This window comes from Nicotiana tabacum, chromosome 8 (assembly GCF_000715075.1).
Source record: "Nicotiana tabacum cultivar K326 chromosome 8, ASM71507v2, whole genome shotgun sequence".
Taxonomy (NCBI): domain Eukaryota; kingdom Viridiplantae; phylum Streptophyta; class Magnoliopsida; order Solanales; family Solanaceae; genus Nicotiana; species Nicotiana tabacum.
The window spans coordinates 31608102-31621600 of record NC_134087.1 but is presented as its reverse complement, the minus strand read 5'-3'; positions in this window follow the sequence as shown (position 1 = coordinate 31621600).

Below are 13499 nucleotides of genomic sequence, written 5' to 3'. Positions count from 1 at the left end.
AAGCAGCATTACTCAAGATTCGACCCGTTTTTAGCCCACTTTCTACCATCTCCCCAATTTTGATAGCCTAAGCAAACGACTTTCCCATAGCGGACATCATATTCTGGAAGTAGTCCGCCTCTTGGGCCTGTAGAAAGGCCGTGACCATTTCAATTTCGTCCATTGGAGGCTTTACCTTGGCAGTTTGCTCACGCCATTTGACAGCATATTCTCGGAAGCTTTCCACGGTTTTCTTTTTCAAATTGGATAAAGAGCTTCTGTCGGGAGAAATGTCCACATTATACTGAAACTGGCAGACAAAATCTCGGGCCATATCGTCCCACACTTGCCAATGAGTAATTTCTTGATCCGTATACCACTTAAAGTGATTCTAGTGAGGCTTTCCCCAAAATAGGCCATTAGTAGCTCCTATTTTCCATCAACGCCTCTCATCTGTTTACAGTATCATTTCAAGTCAGCGACCGAGTCTCCGTGCCCGTCGTATTTTTCAAATTTTGGCATCTTGAAGCCAGCTGGCAAGTGGAGATGGGGAAACATACAGAGGTCAGAGTATGAGACACTCTTTTGGCCACTCAGACCTTGCATGTTTTTCAGGCTTTGTTCCAGGCTCTTTATTTTCCGAGCAATTTCCTCTTGCTCGGGATTTTTAACAACCCTTTCTTGCTCCATCGAGAGATCATATTATGGAGGTTGAGTGAAAGAATACGGGGTCACATAATTTATTTCTGATTGAAGCTGTGGACCCTGAAGATGAACATTGGAGGCGGTGCCCTTGAAGCCGGTGCCTGGGGGCGAACCACATAAGGCATGCCAGGATCATTGGAGGGCATTGGAGGGTGCCCGCATGGGATGAGCGGGTTGGGCACAAGGGCGTTGGTAACCTCACCTGACCCGTGGATCAACTCAGGGGACCCAGATATTGCACTTGGCGGTTCCTTACCATTAGACTAGGCGTCCCACATTTCCAATATGTCGAGACGCAACATCTTATTCTCTTCAGCAACTGCTGATTATAGCTGCAGAATAGCCGATGTCAGGCTATCCTCAGGACCGATAATTGGTAGATTGCTTGCAGAGGCCATCTATGCCTTTGGATCTTGTGAAGGAGGGGAGGCTTGATCACGGCCTACTCCACACTACTAATTAAGTAGCGAGAGAGGGTCGGAGCAGCTTTTACCCGATTTTGGGTCGGTATCGATATCCACAGAGAGCTAGAATTGGAATCGAGTATCTATCTATTTTAGGATTGTGTATGTGTTCCAAATTACACTTCTAATCATTTTTGGGGTTTTTGATTAACTTCTACTTTTGTAAAACTACAATTGTAAATGAAACTAGATTAAGCTAAGAGTTAAATGCTACGGGTTATTCAAATGGTTTAAAGGGCACTAGGGTAGTACTTTCGCCTAGGTGGTTAATTGACGGTAATTGAATCTAAGACACGATTGACGTAATTGGGGAGTATGATATAACCATTGCACGATATTACCCACTATACATCTCTTGGTGGTTCGAGTAATTTTGCTCGAATTGACTTTCTCAAGACCAACTGGGTATGCAAATTTGCACAAACAACTAGGGTTCACGTCTGGTATTACTCTATCGAGGTTTAACCCTTTAATTGGGGCAATCAATCTTTTGAGTGCCCCAGTTTCTTGTTGGACCAATTTCGGAGACTTAGACTCTCTTTCTCAAGAAGAGCCCAAGTCAACAAAACACAAACTAGTGTTTGCAACCACTAATTCAACAATTAACCATGAAATTGGCCCAAATATCAAACACCCATAGTCAATCTAGCCCTAAAATACAAAATCCATCAATTACCCATACTAGGGTTGAGCCACAACCCTAGCTTATGGGTCTAGCTACTCATAATTAAAGAAGAAAAGCAAGAAATAGATGAAGAACAACTCATATTAATTAATCACTAAAGTAAATAACAAGATTCAATGATTAAAAGTAGATAAAATTGCCCAAAATAGCTAAGAAAGTTGAACCCACGCGCCCAGCTAAGTTACAAAACTATCTGATACCCTAAAAATGGAAAAAGAAGCTATTTATACTAAGCTAAAAAATCTGGACAAAAATACCCCTGCGGGGTTAGTGCAGACCGCACAAAATGGTGTGCGACTGCACTAGGCTCTGATTATGAAAATTGAACTCTCTGAACTCAGGCACTGCAGACCGTAGAGAATGGACTGCGGCCGCGGAGGCTTCTTGTGCGGTCCGCATAAAATGGAGCGCGGACCGCATTGACTTGACAACTCCAAAATGGCACTCTCTAATTTTTGGCTTTGCGGACCATACTAAATCGAGTGCGGCCGCGTTGATCTCAGTGCGGATCGCACAAATCCTAGTGCGGCTGCATTGCCCTTGTGCCTGATTTCCAACCTCGTTGAATCTCCTAGTGCTGACCGCACAGAATGGTGTGCTGCCGCACTGGACTTGTTTTGCTTGAGCTTGCCTTGTCTTTGGAACTTGTGCAAGTCTCACTCCTTTTGAGCTGATCTTTGACATCTTGTCACTTAGTTGATCAAACCTGCAATCAAGCACAACTTGTGACCATTTTGGGACTATTTTGTATGAATTTCTAATCAAAACATAAGCAAGAAAGAGTATAAAATGCATTAAAATCCCTAGTTATCAAGGCTAGACTACCAACAAAACCAACCACCAAAACCTGGCTAGTTTGCACACCCAACAACCTTGTTAGTTTTGAGATGCTTAACAGATAAGAAATCGCATGTTTGGATGCAATGCACCTAAACAGTTAAACGTTTCTACCATGTGTTTGAACGGTTGCATGTTTCATCCCGGCTTTAACTAACCCCTTTTTTCACTCTATACCTCTTTTTCTTTAATTTTGCCTCTCTTTAATCACTATTGATTTTCTCATTTTATTTCTGGCACTCTTTTACTTTTGACACTCTCTTTTTCTCTTTTTTGGTTTTTGTCACTCTTTTATTTTTTTGTCGCTCTGTTTTTTTTCTTTTTTTTTTCAGTCTTTTTTTTCTCTCTCCTTTTTATTTATTTATTTTTTCACTCAGTTTATTTTATAACTATGATCGAATTCGATGGGGATTGCATACGTATCATGACGTCGCATGAATCAGATTTTGCGTAGTTCGGGAAGATCGAGAATAAAGTAAAAAAACTAACTCTTTTTTTGCTTACTTTTTATAAAACTCAGACCATGAAAGCTTTAAGAAAAAGAAAAATATATTCTTTTATTTTTTTTTTGTTTTTTTGGGGGTTGAAATTTTTGAAAGAAAAGCTTTAAAAGAAAAAAGGAAATATTTTTTCTGAATTTTGATTTTGATTTTTTCTTTTTTTTTTTAAAAGCAAAAAGACTTCTAAAAATTCCTTTTCTTTTGATTTGACCTTTCAGATTTTCAAAAGTACAAAGATTTTTTTTTGAATTTTCATTTGTTTTCTCTTTTTCTAAAGAAGAAGGAAAATGTTTTTGAATTTTGGATGTTGCCTCTTAATTTTCGAAAGAGGAGCTTTTAAGAAAATATTTTAGATTTTTGAGTTTTTTTATTTATTATTATTATTACAAAAGTACTTCTAAAGAAAAACAAAAATATTTTTGGATTTCAATTTTTCATTTTTTTTAACATTTACGAAAGAAAGACAAACAAGGAAAAGATTTTTTTTTTTGAATTTTGGGGAAAAACTTCTTAAAAACGTAGAAAAATATTTTTGTTTTATCTTTTTTTTTTTGGATTTTGATTTGACATGTGGATTTTCGAAAGAAGGACTTTTAAGAAAATATTTCGGATTTCTGAGTTTCTCTTCTTCTTGGGAGTCCAACTACGAAGTCCATGTTGATCCTCTCCCACTTCCACTCCGGAATCTCTATCTGCTGAAGCAACCCACCCGGTCTGTGGTGCTCGTACTTCACTTATTGACAATTGAGGCACCGAGCTACAAACCCAACTATATCTTTCTTCATCTGCCTCCACAATAGTGCTGCCTCAAATCCTGGTACATCTTCGCGGCACCCGGATGAATGGAATACCACAAACTATGGGCCTCCTCTAGAATCAACTCCCAACCATAAACATTGGGTACACATACCCGACCCTGCATCCTCAATACCCTGTCATCACCAATAGTCACATATCTGGCATCGCCATGCAGAACCTTGTTCTTGAGGACAAGAAAATAAGGGTCATCAAACTGACGCTCCCAGATACGATCAAACAAGGAAGACCGAGAAACCACGCAAGATAGAACCCAAGTGGGCTCCGAAAGATCCAATTCACAAATTGGCTGGCTAAGGCCAGAATATCCATCTCCATGGGCCTTTCCGCTGCTGGTAAATAAGCCAAACTCCCCAAACTCTTTGCCCGGTGACTCAAAGCATCGACCATCACATTGGCCTTGCCCGGGTGATACAAAATAGTGATATCATAGTCCTTCAGCAGCTCTAACCACCTCTTCTGATAGAAGTTAAGATCCTTCTGCTAGAACAAATGCTACAAACTCCGGTGATCAGTATAAATATCATAAGGCACACCGTACAAATAATGATGCCAGATCTTCAAGGCGTGAACAATAGCAACTAACTCTAAATCATGGACAGGATAATTCTTCTTATGTACCTTCAACTGTCTAGACGCATAGGCAATTACCCTACTATCCTGCATCAATACCGCTCCAAGGCCAATCCTTGAGGCATCATAATAGATAGTATAAGATTTTGAACATGTAGGCAATATTAGCACTGGGGATGTAGTCAAAGCTGTCTTGAGCTTCTGAAAGCTCGCCTCACACTTTTCCATCTACTGGAACGGAGCACCCTTCTGGGTCAGCCTGGTCATAGGGGCTGCAATAGATGAAATTCCCTCAACAAATCAACGGTAATAACCCACCAAGCCAAGAAAACTGTGGATCTCTGTAGCTGAAGATGGTCTGGGCCAACTCTGCACTGCTTCCAATTTCTTCGGATCCACCTGAATACCCTCACTAGATACCACGTGGCCCAAGAATGCCACGCAATCCAACCAAAAATCACATTTCGAGAACTTTGCATATAACTTCTTTTCCCTCAAAGTCTGAAGCACTATCCTCAGGTGCTGCTCATGATCTTCCCGACTCTGGGAGTATACCAGAATTTTATCAATAAAGACAATGATGAACGATTTAAGATATGGCCGGAACACACTGTGCATGAAATGCATGAAGGCTACTGAGGCATTGGTCAAGCTAAATGACATAACAAGGAACTTGTAATGACCAAGCCGAGTCCTGAAAGCAGTCTTCGGGACATCTGGCTCCCGAATCATCAATTGATGGTAACCTGAACGCAAGTCAATCTTAGAAAACACTCGTTCACCCAGTAGCTAGTCAAACAAATCATCAATATGAGGCAAAGGATAACGATTCTTCACTGTAACTTTGTTCAACTGGCGATAATCAATGCACATACGCATAAAACCATCCTTTTTCTTCACAAACAAGACATGAGCACCCCAAGGTGATACACTGGGCCGAATAAAACCATTATCAAGCAATTCTTGTAACGGATCCTTCAACTTCTTCAACTTAGGAGGGGCCATACGATACAGAGGAATAGAAATGGGATGAGTGCCTAACAATAGATCAATGCCAAAATCAATATCTTTATCGGGTGGCATGTCCGAAAGATCAGCTGGAAACACATCAGGAAAATCCCGTACTACTGGGACTGAATCAATTGTAGGGGTATCAATACTGATATCTTTCACATAAGCTAGATACGCGTCACACCCCTTCTCAACCATATGTTGAGCCTTAAGGAATAAAATAACTCTACTGGAAGTATGATCTAAGGTACCCCTCCACTCTACTCGCGGTACACCTGGCACAACCAACATCACAGTTTTGGCGTGACAATCAAGAATAACATAATGGGGTGACAACTAGTCCATACCCAAGATAATATCAAAATCTAACCATGCTGAGCAATAATAAATCAGCTCTGGTCTCAAAACCACTAAGAGCAACCAGACACGACCGATAAACGCGATCCACAACAAGAGAATCTCCCACATGAGTAGAAACATAAACAAGGGAACTCAAAAAATCCCGAGATACACCCAAATGTGAGGCAACATAAGAAGACACGTAAGAATAGGTGGTGCCTAGATCGAATAAAACCGATACATCTCTATGACAAACTAGGACAACACTTGTGATGATAGAATCAGAGGCGACAACCTCGGTACGGGCAGGAAGGGCATAATATCTGGCCTGGCCTCCCCCTCTAGGGTGACCACTACCTCTCCGACCTCCACTTATAGCTGGCTGAGCAGGTGGGTTAGCAACTGGAGCTGTAACCATAGCCTGAGAACTTTGTGGGGGCACGCTGTGGCTGAGAAGTCTGTGGAGGTGCACCCCTCTTAAGTTTGGGTCAATCCCTCACCATATGACGTGTGTAACCATACTCAAAACAAGCTCTGGGAGGACGTGACGGCTGTGACTAACTCAGGCCAGGTCTGCTGTACTGACCACTAAAAGCCCTCGCGCAGGAGGCGCACTAGATACTGGAGGTGCATAATAAGGCTTCTGAAGCCTAGGAGGAGCTGGAATACCATTGGCTGCTGGAAGAGCTGAAGCTGAAGCACCATTGGCTGCTGAATGGGAGGACTCATATAACCCCTACCATGATGAACTGCAGCTGAAGCACAGGCACCCGAATAATAGCTCGACTCTCGAGACCTCTTGGCCTCCATCTCCTCTCTATCCCTAGCATGCATACCCCCACTCTCCTAGCAATGGTCACAACCTGCTAATAAGAAATATCCATCTCCAACTCACGAGCCATGCTAGACTTGATGCTGGGAATGAGAAATAAACTGGCGAACCCTCTCGCGAATAGTAGAAACCAAAGCTGGTGCATGTCTAGCCAAGCTAGTGAAACGGACATCATACTCCGAGACAATAATAGCACCCTGGAGCAAATGCTCAAACTCTACGTGCCATACTGTCTCAGGAACATATCTGAAAACTTAGTCTAAGTCAGAGAAGCTGCCTCATCCAGACTGTCTAACTCATAGGTACGCCACCGCTCATAGGCGGCTCCTCGAAGTTGGAAGGTAGTAAAGGAAACCCCGCTCGATCCTGATATACCCATGGTACGGAGGATACGATAGCACTCATCTAGAAATCCCAGAGCATCATCTGATACTAGACCACTGAATACAAGAGGTTTGTACTTCTTGAACCTCTCAAGCCTCAGCTGATCATCCTCAAAAGCCACAGCCCTATCCTCGGGCTGATCTAAGACTGCAAGTTGTACAGGGATAATCTCTGATCAACATGCACTCACTGCTCAGAAGTGCGGGTGGCGGGAGTTTGTGCTCCTCCCCCCGCCTGAGATGTAGCTGCAGCAAAGGGAAGCAACCCTACCTGAGCTAGAGTGGTGTACATGCTCATGAACTGTGCAAGAATCTCCTGGAGAGCTGAAGTGGTAGTAGCAATAGGCGTATCAGGTGCCTGGACTCCAGTTGGAACTATTGGTGGTACCTTGGTGGTAGCTCGCGCGGGTGCTCTAGCTGCACCACGTGTGCGTCCTTGGCCTCTACCCTAGCCCCGACCTCTGACGGCTCTAGTAGGGGGCGCGGGTGCCTGATCATCTCTGGTAGCACGTGTCCTTACCATCTGTAAGAGAATAGAAGATAGAAGTTTAAAATTGTGATATCAAAAATCTCGCACGACAAGTAAATCAAATGAAGTGAAATTTTCCTAACAGTTACATAGCCTCTCGTAGATAAGTACAGACGTCTCCGTACCGATCTGCGAGACTCTAATAAACCAGCTTGTGATTCATGACTCTTATGAACCTAGAGATCTAATACAAACTTGTCACAACCCCAGTTCGCCCTCCGTGAACTATCGTGATGGCACCTATTCTCTACGACTAGGTAAGCCTAACAATTGCGGAAAAAGGGAAAAACAACAGATAAAACAAATAAAAACTACAGAATAAACATAGTGAAGGTTTAAAGATGCCGCTCGGCATATACAATATAACTATCAAACTGAACAACTTCCCAAAACTCGAAATCTCATGAAATCACAAGCTGTTGAATAACTACAAGTGTCTAACTCTAGAATGTCTAAACAAAAGTAAATACAGAAGGGCTAATACTGTAAGAGAGAATGGAAAGGGACTCTTCGGTCTGCGGACGCGGCAGATATACCTCAGAGTCTCTATGAATGCCTCGTCTCAAGCGTGATAAGTCTGAGTGGAGGTACCTGGATCTGCACATGAAATACATGCACAGAAAGGGCATGAGTACACCACAACGGTACTCAGTAAGTGCCAAGCCTAACCTCGATCGGGTAGTGACGAGGAAGGTCAAGGCCCTACTGAGATTAAATGAAAAACGAGGTAAAACAATATATAATACGACAATATAATTAAATGCTAATAGTATGAAGTAACTCATGATAATAAGAATAACAACAACTATAACAGAGACAAAATAATTACAGAAGGAATACAGCTCAACACAGAGATAACAACCAGGGATCTCCCAGGATACCGTCCTGTAGTCCCTAAATGGAAATATAAGTGGATCTCATGGGTGTTTTCCCGTAGTCCAACTCATAGTGCGCGGGGATCTACCGGAATCCCGATCCGTAGTCCCAAATGTAAATATTCAGTACTGGGGGAATCTACCGGGTGCAGTCCCGTAGTTCCAATATAATGTGTAGGGGGATCTACCGGAATACAAATCCGTAGTCCCAAAGAAAACATGCAAGTAGATCTCCTAAGATAACATCCTGTAGTCCCAAAGTAAACGCACAACAACAACACGAAGAATATTCAGTTCAATCCAAATTTCATACCAAGGTAAACATGTATTTCTAACCTAGCATGCTGCACATAATTCAAATAAAGCAATTTGAGCAAGTAAAGCAATTAAGTCAATTAGACATGCTTCTAAGCTAATAGTAGGCTTAAATTGCAAGTAGTATAAATAGGAAAGGAAACACAGTTATAGTTACTTAATGAAAACATGATTTTCAACAATTAGTACAAGTACGCACTCGTCCCCTCACGTACAAGGCATCTCAAATATCAACAATACCAAATTCTAAGGGTAGTTCCCCCACACAAGGTTAGGCAAGCCACTTACCTCGAACCAGCTCAAAAATCAACCTGAAACCACGTTCTTGCCATGAGTACTCAACTCCAAATGACCCAAATCTATTCAAATCAATTGCATAATGTAAATATAATTTCAAGTGACTCATTCCACTAATTAATTCTAAGCTAATACGCAAAATTAGGAAAATGACCAAAATGCCCCCGGGCCCACGCCTCGAAATCAGGTAAAATTTACAAATTCGGAAACCTCACACTCTTATGAGTTCATATATACAGAAGTTACTCCAATCCGACATTAAAATCTTGATCAAAACTCCAAAATTAGGCCTAAGAACTTTTCCCAATTTTTTCTCCAAGCTTTCACCCTAAATTCGAATTCAAGGGATGAATTTAAGCATAGATTTGTGGAAATTAATCAAAATCGAGTTAGAATTACTTTCTCAAAACACCCAGGTGAGAATCTCTCTCAAAATCGCAAATCCCGAGCTCCCAAATTAATTTTCTAAGTTTTGAGACTAAACCCACGTTCTGCCTCTTTTCTGACCAGTAAAACCGCATCTGCGGCTCTGGGACCGCACCTGCGGTCCCACTTCTGCTTAGACCAAGTCTCACTTGCGACTTTTCATTAAACTCCCATTTCCGCTTTTGCAACTCACTCACCGCACCTGCGGTCCCGCAGGTGCGTCCAACCCCTCGCACCTGCAACTTCTGGAGCCTGGGCTAATCCCATTTCTACGGTCACCCAGCCGCTTCTGCGGCGCCGCACCTGCGGTCCCATTCACGCAAGTGCGGTTATGACAGGTTCAGCCAACATCAAATTTTCCTAAGTCCAATTCAACTTCCGTTAAGCACCCGAAACTCACCCGAGGCCCCTGGGACCTCAACCAAACCTGCCAACCAATCCTAAATCATCATACGAACTTATTCCAACCTTCGAATCACATCAAACAATGCTAAAACCACAAATCACTCTCCAATCCAAGACTAAAGATTTCCAAAACTTCCAATTTCCGCTTTCGATCAAAAAGTCTATCAAACTCCGTCCGAATGACCTGAAATTTTGCACAGACGTCACATTCAACACTACGGAGCTACTCAAACTTCCGGAATTCCATTCCAACCCCGATATCAAAATCTCACTATCGAACCGGAAACTTCAAAAATTCAACTTTTCGGCATTTCAAGCCTAAATAATCTACGAACCTCTAAAACACAATCCGAATATGCCCCTAAGCCCGAAATAACCCAACGGAGCTAACGGAACAGACGGAATTCCAAACTGATGCCGTCTTCACACTGCTCCGACTATGGTCCAAATTCTAAAGCTTAAGCTCTCTTTAGGGACTAAGTGTCCTAAAACACTCCGAAACTCAAAACCAAACATCGGCAAATCAAAATAGCAAAAAACAAACACGGGGAAAGCTTTTAATACGGGATCAGGACGTTAATTCTTAAAACAACGTGCCGGGTCGTTACAGCTGAGGCGGTTTTGATCTCGAGGTCCACAGTGGAAAAGATCAGAGAGTTTTAATTATGGTCTTATCAAGTAACCGCTGACCGCGGTGGAATTACGCGGCAGCGGTAGCTTTAGCGCAGCCGCGATGCATTTACCGCTCTCAGCGGTAGCAAGAATTAGAGAACTAAGTATGTAGCTAAAGGTTGAAGACCGCAGTCTACGCTTGATTTTATGTGGCCGCGGTAGTCCAAGCACTGCAGCGGTCTATTTTCCGCTGTCAGCGGTACCTCTTTAGGGTATTTTTGTCCGAAAAAGTTAACTGAGTATAAATACTTCTTTTTCAGATTTTTAGGTTATCTTTTGTTTATCTGAGCACGTGAACTGCCTACTTTTGCCTTTTTGAGTAATTTTAGAGTTTGTTTAACAATTATTCTTAGACTTTTATCTTGTAATTAATTTTTATGGCTTTTATTTCATCTCAATCTATGATTTCTTCTTTAATTATGAGTAGATAAACTCATTAGCTAGGGTTGCGGCTCAACCCTAGTGTGGGTATTTAATGGGTCTCTTATTTTAGGGCTTAGATGTTTATGGGTAATTGATATTTGGCCTGATTTGTGCTTTTTATGTTGAATTGGTGATTGCAAATACTAATTTGTGCCTTTTTGACTTAGGCTCTTCTTGAGAAAGAGAGCTTAAGTCTAGGAAACTTAGGCCAACAAGGAATTGGGGTGTATTCAAGAGATTGATAGCCCCAATTAAAAGGTTAAACCTAGAGATAGTAATACACGACTTGAGCTAACTTTGCTTGCACAAATTGAACACCCAATTGGGATTGAGAAAGCCAATTAAGGCAAAGTCACTCAAACTATCGAGAGGTATAGAGTGAGTAGCTACGTGCATTGGCTATATCATGATTTCAACTATAACATTATTGCCCTAAGTTTTAGATCCCGTTAGATACTCACCTAGGAGTAAATCACTTCCTTAGTGCCTTTTTACCAATTTAGAAAACCTTATAAAAATATCTACTTAGCTTAATTTCGTGCATCATTAGTATTAAATTAGAAATAACAAACAAACAAAAGAATAATTGGAAGTGCAATCAAGAACACTGCACATTGTTAGATTAGATTGGAATCCAACTCCAAATATCTTAGCTCCTTGTGGATTCGATCCCGACCTTTTCAGGTAAAAGCTGCATCGACCACTCTTGCCACTCTATAGTAGTGTAGGATTGGAGCCGATCACGCGGTAGTGCAAATTTTACAGAGTGATTGTCCTATTTCGCGCGGGAGAAGGTATTTTCGTCTGGGCCCGACCCTACTTGATATAAATACATGTAAAAATGCTATTTTGAGACGAGGGACATACATTTGACATAATTTAGACCTAAGGAGGCTAAGGAGATTGGGGATTCGACCTAAGGAGGCAAGAACACACTAGGAGCAAGGCAGAGAATTCTTCTACAAGTTTTTCACTTCCTTCTTCCTATTTTCATTATTGGTTATGAATTCTAGTATTGTGGTTATGCATACTATTATGAAGAGCTAATTTCTTATCTAGGGTTTTGATGGAACCTATTGGAGGATGATTTTCCTATTACGTTAATATAGATTTCCTGTAGTATTTTCTCTATTTGTTCAACTACGTTATTATTGTGGTTGATTGAAGAGCTCTCAATCGTCTGTGCCTATTTAGCGAGTATTACTCGGGAGAGAGTACATATTTAGGTAGTTGTTGTAAAAAATCACTCCTAAAGTATATAAGGGATCAATACGAAGGGTTTAAAGGTGGGATTAGGGATAACGAAACCTTGGGTGCGATCCGAGTGAGTCGTACTTAGTGCCAGCTAGCGTAATTCGAGAGAATATGTCTAGTAAATTGTGGCAATTACTCGAGAGAGAGTTACGACAGTCAGCGTGCTCATGATCGGTAGAGAATACTTAGGCGAATTTATAGAAAACGTAGCGGAAATGATTCTGACAATAGGGGAAATCATGACTCTAGACTTCCTTAATCTTGTCTCCAAATCCTTATCCTTGTTAATTGATAGCTTTATTGCTTTCTAGTATTTGTTAGTGAATTAGATAAAATAAACATCATAGTCTTTATAATTAAGAAATTGTTTGGACTTGTGTTTCTTAGCGATATTGAACAACTGTAGCTAAACCTTAGTTCTCTGTGAGATTCGACTCTGGACTTGTAAACCAGATTATATTTGCAACGACCAATTAGTCCTTTTATAATAGTTGGTCGTGATCAACTACGGACGATGCTTGAATAGCCAGGATATCTCGGGCCATTATTAAAAGTGTTGGAAAATCCTTGCCACACTCCCTCCAACATGCCAAAAGTTGTTCGTTGCCTTCTTCATTTTTAATATTTTTCAATCCTTGATTAAGATAAGAATCAAGTTCATCATCAATAGAGGAATCAAAACCTGTTATATAATCCATATCTTCCCATATAACTTCTACTCTATACTTAGAAGTAGAAGGAGCAATTTCACCACCTGTTGTTTTCATAGATTTATATTTATCAAACATTGATCTAGCATAAGAATATATGTTAGTTTGGCAGTATTCGAGCGATGGTTGTTCATTTTCTTGAATTGCTAAATTCTCGTAAATTTTACGAACAAATTCCTTTGCACCTCTTAATTTTAAAGATGAGTTAAGGAGAGTAAAAATTAAATAAACTTGGAGAATATGAAAAAAATACCTTTTGAATTTTGCAATCATTTCATTAATGGCCGATTCATAAGTTAGGTTGATTTTATACTTATCAAATATAACAGAAATTCCACAAATATACCATAATATTTGTGTAACAGTAGGATAATATATACCAAAAAATTATTTTGTTGCATAATAAAAATTTTCTAAAAATTTAATAAGCACTTTGATCTCATCCTAATCAGAATCAACAATTGGATCA